Source organism: Leucoraja erinacea, chromosome 16 (genome assembly GCF_028641065.1).
Source record: "Leucoraja erinacea ecotype New England chromosome 16, Leri_hhj_1, whole genome shotgun sequence".
NCBI classification, from domain to species: Eukaryota; Metazoa; Chordata; class Chondrichthyes; order Rajiformes; family Rajidae; genus Leucoraja; species Leucoraja erinaceus.
The window spans coordinates 17,768,125-17,775,432 of record NC_073392.1 but is presented as its reverse complement, the minus strand read 5'-3'; the positions used below and the strand labels follow the sequence as shown (position 1 = coordinate 17,775,432).

Sequence of the window (7,308 nt, the reverse complement as noted above, 5' to 3'; positions counted from 1 at the left end):
AATCATGCTTCATTAGTCTAGTTTGCATGAATCTGTCTACTTCCCAGACATAATTAATCATCTCCTTATTGTGGCTGGGTTAGGAGGAAATGAAACTAATAATTCAGATGCTTAAATCAATATTCAATGTGTTTGAGAATTAATTTATAGACAAACTTTGCAATCTACTAAGATAGTGTTTTGTGTCAGAAAGAAAGTCTGAATTGTACATGTGTTGTGTATTTGATGTCCCTTTTAGAATGGCCCAAACTATTTAAATGGGTTTTATTGTCAACTGTGAAGTTATTTTTGCAAAGATCACACATGCACGAGGCACCTTAAGTCCGGTCCACACGCTCAATGTACTGGAGTGCCTCCGATCCATGTAAGCCCCAGGCTGCTGTAGGGGCCTCCTACGTCGCCATCGACCGGCTTGACCCGTGAACCAATGCCCTTCTCTCCCGATCTCCTTTGTGTCCCGGGGGCACCTCCTGCAGCCGGCTTCTGCAACATTGATCTGGGACCTAGACAGACTGACACCATTCAGCAGCTTGTCATGTTATACACAGAAACACACTTGACCAAAATGGCCTTACAATGCATGACTCCTCGGCTAAATTTTGGTTCTATTCCTGCTCCTTTTCGCCAGGATTTTCACTATCGTTTGGTGAGTGGTGGCGCCATTGAGCGTGGCTGCCTAGCCTGAAGCTGTCTGTCCTTTCATTCTTTTTGTTATTTTTAGTCTGTTTTTAAAGTGTTCTTGTATGTCTTTTAGTCTTTTTTATGTGGGGGGAGGGGGGGGGTGGGGAAACTTAGTCACTTCCTGGTCGAGGATGCGACTAATCTCTGAGCCCCCCTCCTGGGGGCCTACCACCTGGATTGGCACTGCCTTTCCCGCAGGAGACCGGCCAGAGCCTCAGCTTCAGCAGCGGTGGCGGCGCAGCACTGGATTCCACCACAGAGCGAGCAATGCCTTACCGATGTCGTCATGTTGGAGCTCCAGAGTGCTGGGACTGCTGACTTTGACACTGTGGAGCTGTGTTCTGCGGAGCATCCAGCCGCTGGCAGTGCTGACTTTCCTGCCATGGGAGGTGCTGACTTTAACATCGTGGAGCCCCGGATCTCTCGCCGAGGTCACCAGCATTGAACCTCCGCCCAGCTCGGCCTGTGGACTTCGGAAGCCGCGATATCTGGTAGGAAGCAGCCGATTCGGAGACTCTGGGCCGCTGAGAGTGTTCTTCTGTTCGAGGGCCTGAAACATCGGGCCCGTAGCGGCGACTGAGGAGGCCTCAATAGCCCCGACCACGGGTGAACAGAGGACTGAACTTTCGTGCCCTCACAGTGGGAAACGTTGATTCCGCTGTGGGGGGATGTTTTTTATGTTTTATGTTAAATTCTTAAGTGTTGTGTTTATCTTATTTGTGTGCTGCATGGTAACTCAAATTTCACTGCACCAATTGGTGTATGTGACAATAGATGTCCTTTGTCCATTATTATCTCTTGCATTAATCTAATATCTCATCTGAAAAAGGCTCCTCTAACATTATTATCCTCCTTTAAGGAACCAAAAGAAAGTCAATCTTGTGAGGTCACCTATCCTTTTTATCCAGAGATGCTCCCAGACCCACTGAGTTACGCCAGCACTTTTTGTCTGTGTGTGGTATAAACCAACATCTGCAGTTCTTTTCTTCTACTTCGGGCTTTACTTTTGTTTCGCACTAATATTGAGTGAAAAAAAAGTATCGATTTTTTCCATGGCAACCATTTTTTGCTCGGGGGCATTTTTTAACATGTTTAAAAAAACGCCGCGACCTAGCTGAGGCCTCAAGTACGCGGTGACCACTCTCGAGCATGAAGGAGAGTTACGAAGACCTCCTACGACCTTGTGTCGACCATGCTGCGAGTATGAGTCGAGGGCAAACTCGCCAGAACTCGCGGATTAGGTCGCCCAAGATTAGGACAGGCCCTTGACGATTTTTCAGATACAGGGGCTAGAGCCAACTGGCACTTCATCAGCAGCAGCAAGTGACTTGCAAACATGCCAAAGGAAAGGACTGGGGCCATCATACTTCAGAGAAGTCTCACAATGGGTAGTCCCCAGAGGTGACCTCCATTTATTCAAAAGAAATTAAAACAACTTGGAAAAATCTTAATCTCCTCGCTGGCAGATAGAAACCAACAACAAAAGAGAAGACAAAGTCCTTATTAATCCATAATTGCCACAGAGGTATATTACAATATCAACAACAAACTTGACAGGTAATTTTAAGATATGAATCCACTTAGCTTTCTTGTGGCAAAATGAAAAGTTAAATGCAGTTTTTTCATGCTAGTTTGTTTTTATTTGTGCAAGCTTTTAAAATGACAGTGCAGGGTCATTATAGTGTGTTTTAGTTTTGGCTCAGTGGCAATGAATCAGGGCACAGGATATGGTGTAGGAAGGAACTGCAGATGCTGGTTCCCACTGAAGACAGACACAAAATGCTGGAGTAACTCAGCGAGTCAGGCTGCACCTCTGGAGAAACGGAATAGGTGATGTTTCGGGTCTGATGAAGGGTCTCAACCCAAAATACTTAAAGGTTTGGACAGGCTAGATGCAACTAGATTGTTCCCGATGTTGGGGAAGTCCGGGACAAGGGGTTACAGTTTAAGGATAATGGGGAAATCTTTTAGGACCGAGATGCGAAAAACCTTTTTCACACAGACAGTGGTGAATTTCTAGAACTCTCTGCCACAGAAGGTAGTTGAGGCCAGTTCATTGGCTATATTTAAGAGTTAGATGTGGCCCTTGTGGCTAAAGGGATCAAGGGGTAAGGAGAGGAGGCAGGTACAGGATACTGAGTTGGATGATCAGCCATGATCATATTGAATGGTGGTGCAGGCTCGAAGGGCTGAATGGCCTACTCCTGCACCTATTTTCTATGTTTCTATGAAACGTCACAATCCTTTTCTCCAGAGATACTGCCTGACCTGCTGAGTTACTCCAGCATTTTGTGTCTATCAAAGGATATGGTGTCCTTGCCTGCTATTTAGAACAATCGGAAGTCATGTTGGTTGCAAATCCATTCAGCAAATAATTTAATTATTGGATTGAATTTTCTCAAGTGAAATTATTGTGAATTCATTGGGATTTGTTTTAATTCCTAAGCTTTTTATTTGATGCTGATGTTTCCCTGTGTCTAAGTTTCACAGCTGTCCTTTAATTCCAGGCAGATTTAATTGAATTAAATTTAAGAGCATGATTTTCACATGAGGGCTATAACCTTCATTCACTCCAGCCCACTATCCAAAGCCGCAGTGTGGTCCTGAGAGCAGAAATGAGGAAATATCATGGGCAGGTACACAAAATTGCTGGAGAAACTCAGCGGGTGCAGCAGCATCTATAGAGCGAAGAAAATAGGCGACGTTTCGGGCCGAAACCCTTCTTCAGACTGATGGGGGGTGGGAGGGGAGAAGGAAGGAAAAGGGGAGGAGGAGGAGCCCGAGGGCGGGGGGATGGGAGGAGACAGCTCGAGGGTTAAGGAAGGGGAGGAGACAGCAAGGGCTAGCAAAATTGGGAGAATTCAACATTCATGCCATCAGGACGCAAGAATATTATGGGCATGTTTGAAGGAAACTGCAATTTTCACAGGAGATTTTAATATATATATATATTGATTGGATGTACCAAACATTCACTGGTTTTGTATAGGAAGAATATGTAGAATGAGTAATGATTAATTAATTAAGTATTGATTAATGATTAATTACTCATTAGGCACGGTGGCGCAGCAGTAGAGTTGCTGCATTAAACGCCAGATCCTGACTACGGGTGCTGGGTTTTCCCTGGTTGCTTCAGTTTCCTCCCACAGTCCAAAGACGTACAGGTTTATAGGCTAATCGGCTTGGTAAAATTGTAAATTATTCCTAGGTGGACACAAAATGTCCGAAAGATCAGCTTTTCCTTCTCCAGCATTTTGTGTCTACCTTCGATTTAAACCAACATCTGGTTCTTTCCTACACACCTGTAATTTGTCCCTAGTGTGTGTAGGATTGTGTTAGTGTGTGGGGATCGCGGATCAGCACGGACTCGGTGAGCCGAAGGGCCTATTTCCGTGCTGTATCTCTCAACTAAGCTAAACTAATGTGATAGAATTCCACCATAGTTCCATGACCAGTGCCTTCAATTTAAATAATGGTGATAATAATGGTTTGTAAGTTCATAAGTGATAGCAGAATTAGGCCATTCGGCCCATCGAGTCTACTCCGCCACTCAATCATGGCTGATCTATCTCTCCCTCCTAACCCCATTCTCCTGCCTTCTCCCCAAACTTTCTAATAATGATGTACATTCTCATCCAAATTGTTGATATAGATAACAAACAGCAACAGATTTTGCATGGAGATCTGAGGATCCCACTCATCACAGGCCTCCAGTCTGGAAAACAATCTTTCACAACCACCCTCTGCTTCCTACCACAAAGCCAATTCTATATCCAGTTAGCTAGCTGTCCCTGTATCCCATGCAATGTAACCTTGCAGAACAATCCCCCATGCAGACCCCTTTTGAAAGGCCTTGCTGGTCCATATAGCCAACATCTATGACTCTGCATTCATCAATCTTCTTGGCTACTTCTTAAAGGAAAATGCAATCATGTGACATGTTCATGAGCTACGATCTTCTCAGCACAAACCACTGACTCTCCCTAATCAAAGGGTCCAGAGACTTGACTGCTGCTGCTGCTCTCCTCTGAACAGCCAACCCCCCTAAAACTAAACTATCATATACTAAAATAGCTAAACTAAAACTAATTAAACTACTTATCAAGGGGAATGATCACAGGGAATTCCTGCACTCTCTGCCTACTCCCTTTCCAGGTGGTCACCAATCTACTGTACTTCCTGCCTGGATCCTGGGTGTGACCACCTCACAATAACGCACAAAGTCTATGACACTCTCATTCTCCTGAACAATCCTGCAGTCATCTGCTACAGTTCCAGTTCCGTACGTGGTCACCTCACCTCGACACACAGCCTCTCCCAAATTGGTCGCTCCCGAATGAATGCTCCGCCAGTTTGATCCACCACTGGGAGCTGTCACTCCAGGACAGCAACAACTGCTTTTTAATATGTCCTTGCAATGCTCCTCCTCTGAGCTGCACGAGAAGCTGAAATGGCTACACGCCATCAGCTGCTTTCTGAAGCTCTCGCTCCGCTGCCTTTCAGCTGCTCACTGGTAAGAAAGTGTAGGGACACATGTGAATCTCTTCACTCAGAGAGTTATGAACCTTTAAAATTCCCCGTCACAAAAGGACTTGTTTTAAGAATGTCCTCGACTTAAGCTGAAAGATTTTTGGAATCAAATAAATCAGGAGACACGGAAATCAGGATCAAACATTTATTTGAAGTGAAGAATCAGCCATAATCACATTGACATACCTTATGAGAACCAGTCGCCTACCTGTACTACTCTGCTCTTCTGCTCATATCTTCTCTCATTTTTTAATTAGGCAGAGGGACAATGAGGAAATACTTCAATCATGGACGAGCCAATAAACTGGTTTGCAATGTCTTCCAAGCTTTCATTTTGTTGAAAAGATCCAAAGATTATTTTAATTACAAGCAATTTCTTGTTCATCTTCAGACACATTCACATTTTAAAAAATATCATGTTTGCACTGACAGAGTAATCAAAGCCTGGAACTTGTCAAAGCCGTTTGTTTCTTCACAATGCAAGCAATTTCTTTACCCTTGGAATGTAATGAGTTTCACGATCAAATGGTGTTGGCATTCCACATTGTCAGCTCGTGGGTAGGAAAAGTCAGAAGGTGTGAAATGACAGACAAGAGGAGACGATCAGCCAAAATAACAACTCAGTGGGTTGTAAATAACTGCATTCAATTTAGTATCTCATAGTAATTGACAATCATGATATTCAAAGCACAGAATATTGCTCCCTTATAACGGGGCAATGCTGTAGAGCACATATCATGATGAGATGCTTCACGGAATAGCAACTAACAAGGGAGAAAGAACTTCATAGAAAATAGGTAAATATTGAAGTAAAATTGGGTTGTATGTGGTGGTTGGCACTCATTGTGATACGCAAAATAGTACAATGTTAATTTTAGAAATTCAAACATAATATCTGTTTAATTTCAGCTCAAAAAGGTTGATTGCAGGGCTAAAGTTAAACTGGAATTTTTTCTTCCACAGGTTATTCCACTTAAATCTTCAGCCTTTATTCCTTAGTTTAGTTTAGAGATAAAGCACGGAAACAGGCCCTTCGGCCCACCAAGTCAACACGGACCAGCGATACCCGCACATCAACACTATCCTACACGCACTAGGGACAATTTACAGTTTTACCAAGCCAATTAACTTACAAACCTGTATGTCTTTAGTGTGTGGGAAGAAACCAAAGATCTCAGAGAAAACCCACGTGGTTACAAGGAGAACATACAAACGCCATATGGACAGTACCCCAGTCAGGATTGAACTCAGATTAGATGGTAAATAACAAAGAAAATGGGATCTTCATCCATAACTCAAAGGATTTTGCTTGTACTTTTCAGAAACCAATACAGACAATAAACAATAGACAATAGGTGCAGGAGTAGGCCATTCGGCCCTTCAAGCCAGCACTGCCATTCAATGTGATCACTGCTGACATTCCCCTGAAGATAGATACAAAATGTTGGAGTAATTCCAACTTTTGAGTCCAATAGGTTTCACCTTTCTTGAGTCATTGGTGCTGGCTGTGATTTGTCCTGTACCTTTTTGTGCTCTAGTTTCCCTCTCCCCTGACTCTCAGCCTGAAATGTCACCTATTCCTTTTCTCCATAGATGATGCCTGACCCGCTGAGTTACTCCAGCATTTTGTGTCTATCTTCGGTGTAAACCAGCATCTGCAGTTCATTCCTATACATAGACATTCCCCTGTCCAGTATTTCAGTTCACTGTTCCTTAAAATTAATTGAGGCTAATCAGGCAAACCTGACCATAATAGATTAATTCCAATTCTCTTTGAACTTCTGTACGTTTGAACGATGTTCAACCCTTCTATTCTTAATCATTAATTCTTGTCATTTCCCAAGAGATATTTGGCTAACTGACCTACCATGTCCAAAAATCCTAAACAGTAACATGAACAATTTTCCAACAACAAGGATTGATTTCCAAAATCAAGAGAATTTTTTTATTTTTTTTTTATTTTTTTAATTTTATTTTTATTAGAAGTACGGTAAATTACAATACTACACAACACATATATCTTAATACATTTTTTGTACCGCTTCATTTTTTTTGAGCTTTAAGAAAAAGATAGAAGTAAAGAAAGTAAAGAAAGTG

The 7,308-nt window shown here is 42.8% G+C and overlaps 1 long non-coding RNA gene across 1 annotated transcript; it reads left to right on the top strand.

The window, feature by feature from the left end:
• Window positions 1-591: 591 nt before the first annotated feature.
• On the top strand, window positions 592-1,768 carry LOC129704926 (uncharacterized). Its single transcript, XR_008724821.1, has 2 exons — window positions 592-646; window positions 880-1,768. It is a non-coding gene; the product is annotated as an uncharacterized LOC129704926 (long non-coding RNA).
• The last annotated feature ends 5,540 nt before the right edge of the window (window positions 1,769-7,308 follow it).